We start from the raw sequence: 4,178 nt of genomic DNA on the forward strand, positions 1-4,178 counted from the left end.
TGGAGTCATGCAGTGTGCAGTCATGGTGGGATTCCAAGCCATACTCTAACAAGGAAGCCAGAGAGCCAGGACAGCAAGCACACCCTTCCCCACGCATTGCACACTGGCAGCGCCACCCCACTGGCTCCATTGTCTCTGACCTTCAGTCTTTGTATCTTTAAAATGAGGCTACAAACTGGTCCTGCTCTCGGAGTGAAACTAGGGTGAAATGAGATAAAATGCAGGTCCAATATCTTACATATACATAATGCTCCATGAAAACTGGAAACAGACCAAACACCGAGCAGCAAGAGAATGGGGAAAGTACACTGTTGTGTCTTCACCCCATGGAATATTCTCCAGCCATGAGCATGACTGGCCTCCAATGACTGCAACAATATTGATGAATGTCACAAACAGCACACTGAGTGAAAGGAGCCAGGCACACACAAGAGCACATACAGTATGATTCCCTGACCATAAAGTTCAGAAACGGGCAAGAACATTTGTGCAAAGGGAAGTTGGGGTAGTGGTTGCCCTTCAAGGGGTATTGACTAGAAGAGACAGGAGGGGACTTCTAGGGAATGAGTAATGTGCTGTTTCTTGATCCAAGTGCTGGTTATGTAGGTGTATTCAGTGGTTAAAATTCATTGAGCTACATTCTTACATATTGATAAAGAACTCAGAAAAGTCTTGCATGGTGTCTGACACATAGTGGGTAATTATTTACCATCTGGCGCCTCATAGAAAAAGTTTGCCAATCCCTGCACTCGACAGTTTCCTATTGAAACGCTGTGTAGTTGAAATAATAAAAATACTTTCACCTTTGTAAGCCACATAAGTCTGTCTCTGTAGCAACTACTCAACTTTGCTGTTGTATCGTGAAAACAACCAGGAACAATATGTAAATAAATGAGTGTGGCTGTGTTTCAATAATACTTTATTTACAAAATCAGGTAGGGGGTCATATTTGCAGATCCCCTCATTTAGTGGAAGAAAGGCTGGGTTCCAAAGCCTCCTTCCCTGAGTCCCTACGGACCCTGTGCCGTCACTTCCCTAGCCTCAGTTTTCTATCTGTATAATGGAGAGGCTGATCCCTACTCTAAACTACTGTTCAGGGTGGCAGGGAAGTCTACTGAGTTCATAACTGAGGGAGCCCTGAGGCAGAAAAGAGCAAAAATGGAGTCAGTTGAGATGCTTTGATGCAAAGTAGATTGTTATTTCTGCCAAAGTCTGAAGAAAGCCATTGACCTCAAGTCACCCAGTGCATCATGGGCACCAGTGATATCCCAGAGCAGGTCAGGACCCACAGGCCTGGTAACACATCCTGATCTTTGCCCCCAGAGGCTTTTCCTCTAAGTCTATGGAGGGAGAACAATGGTAAAGGAGGGAGTGTGGAAAAATAAGGCCCCAGTAAGCTGTTCCTCTGAGTCCCAAGGCCCCAAAGTTCCCTGCTAGGGCCTGCTTTATTGAGTAGTCAGTGCCTGCGATGGGGCTGTGTCCTCAAATTACCAGTCATTTGCTCAAGCCCATCTCTCAGCCAGGAATGTCCTCCCTTCTGCCTGTTTCCTGCTGGGCTTCTACTCAACTACAAGGCATGATTCAGAGTATGGGTCACCTGGGGCATGCTGGCTGGATGACCCCCCAGCATCAATCACTTGGAGAAGAGGTAGGTTTTCAGAGATCCAAGCATAACTCAGAGGACAAGCCCAAAGCAGCTGAGGGTGGGCAATTCTTGCCATTCTCTGGGCCTCATTCTCTAGGAGCTGGATTTCTGGAGTCTAGGCATGCTTAAGGATAATAACTATAATAGTAATAACAATAGCAGCTAACATTTTCCCAGATTTACTATGAGCCAGAACCTGTCCTGAGTATATGTACGATAATGATTTAATCCTCACAACCTGAGCAGACACTACTATTCTCTCCATTTTACAGATAAGAAAACTGGGGCCTAGAGAAGTTAAGTTACCTGAGGTCACACAGCTCTGAAGCACTGGAACTCTGAGGATTACAGAAGAGGCTGCTTCACAAGCCCAAAATGGGTCCAGGTTATCTGCTGTTTACTTCCTTGTCCTTGGTTGTGAAACTTCCAAGTCCTTGTCACTTGGGAGCATTAGAAGGGGAACAGTTTAGAAGGGGAGAGAGCCACTCCAAAAGAATGACACCCAGTAAGAAGTCAGAGCTATTATATGGACTCTACTTCTCCTGGATTTGTCCAGGGGACACTCCCAGCCCTAGAATGGAGAGGTGGGGCTCACATGGGGAAGGACAGTGAAAACTGCCCTACACTATCAAGGGCATGTATTGGCTCACAAATTGAGAAGTTCAGGAGCTGGGTCCTGGGCCTCAAATGCTCTCAGACAGGCTTTGCCCTACATTGTTGTGAAGGTGGCCCCAGCTGCTCTCGTGAATGCCCCAGAGAATTCTCTAGAACTCTTTGCCACAGTTCCCACTGAAATCCCAGACTGGCTCTCATTGGGCCATGTTGGTTCATGTGATCATCCCTAAGCCAATTGCTGTGGCCAAGGTGGGGAGGGACCATGCTGTTGTGACAGGCCTTGGTCACATGTCCTCCTGGGAGTGAGAGTGGGTGAGGGGGACCCCTACTGGAAGAAGAGGGGAATGCACCTGGCAAAGGCAGCAGGTTCCTACCCTAGCCTCTGGAGGAAAACATGCCTTCCTCACCCAAAGGTGGATGGTTAGACATGGCCTTTAGGGTCTGCAGTCCCTCCTTGGTCCTGACCCTGGGCCCCCATGCTCGTTGACTTGGTCTGACCTTAGACCTGGACCTGAGCTCTCTCTGCCTGCCTCGCCCAGCCCACCTGACCTCACCCCGGCTGGCCACAATATTGATTACCTATCATCAGGGGCCCATGGGCTTTGTTGCCAACTCCTGGCCTCCCGCTTGGCTTATTGCCCCAGTTCCCTAGTTGCCCTGCCCCATCCGAGTCTGGCCTTTTCCAGTGCATGCCATTCCCTGGCAACACCATCCTTAGTCCAGCAGAGCCCTGGCTCAGAACATCCAGCCACTCCTTAATGTCAACAAGGAAAAAAGAAGCACTGCTCCCAGCACCCAGCCCCCAGATGGAGCTCAACAAGTGCTGTAAAACCCACATGTCCACTCTTGTACATGGCTGCTCCTGGTGAAGGGGATGAGAGGAAGTCAGCTCCACAGAGACAAGCAGGGAGCTGAAAGAGACAGAGACAGTGACACAGTGACTGAGAGACAGAGATCTGGGGATAGAGACAACTGTGAGAGAGAAGTGGGGGAATCCAGAGAGGAGTCCGCAAGGAAAGGGCCTTCATTCAGAGGCAGGCCCAGGCTGCAGACACACAGGCAGGCAGGAGAGGAGAGGGTGAGCGTGTTAGCTGAAGCTTTTTCTTTTGTTAAGCAAACAAGGCTCCTGTGATTTGTGTTTTGTCAAGTTGAACTTTCCATATCAGGAGTTTACTTTGCTGAGCAACGATCATGGCAAAAACACTGGCACACATCAGTAAGGAACTGGTGGGGAGAAGAGGCAGGCAAAACGGGAAGGGGAGGAGGCTTGCCTCCAGGTTGAGACTTGGTGCAGGCCTCTATAAGAGGATAACCTCTCTGCTCCCCACTTGGGCACTCATCCAGGCCAGATTTCAGGTGGAAGAGGGGCAGCAAGACTGGAGTAAAACGAAACTGTCAACTAGGGGGAGGAAGTCCGAGTTGAGAAGGAGAGATGCCCAGGTGCTGGGAGGGGAGAGGGCCCTGGGAAGGTTCTAGCTCTGGTCTGACAAGTCACGAGATGTTGAGTTAAGACAAGTCAAGATAACAGTTGCAATCCACCTGTGGGTTGACCCGATCCATGCCACAGGCCACAATTGCCAAAGTTGGGGACACAGCAAACTGGTGTCCTTGGCCAGGACCCTGGCTGGGGGGCCGGGTGTGGCTTTAAACTGAGCCTGACTGGCAAGGGACTGTCCTGCTGTTGTCTCACCTGAACAAGGCAGTCAACAATGCCCACCCACAGCATCCAGCTGGTGCCTAATGATGGCAGCTATCTGACTGCTAGAGGCAGCAGTCCCTGCATGCAAGAAGCTTCCAGTGTCCTGAACAAAGCCAGGGCCACATGGCTGTGGAGGAGAGGCTGAGCCAGCCCATGAGGGACATCCTCACCATCAATTGGATCTCACTCTTTATTATAATGCTACAAAATCACATGGTG

Source organism: Manis javanica, chromosome 15 (genome assembly GCF_040802235.1).
Source record: "Manis javanica isolate MJ-LG chromosome 15, MJ_LKY, whole genome shotgun sequence".
NCBI lineage: Eukaryota > Metazoa > Chordata > Mammalia > Pholidota > Manidae > Manis > Manis javanica.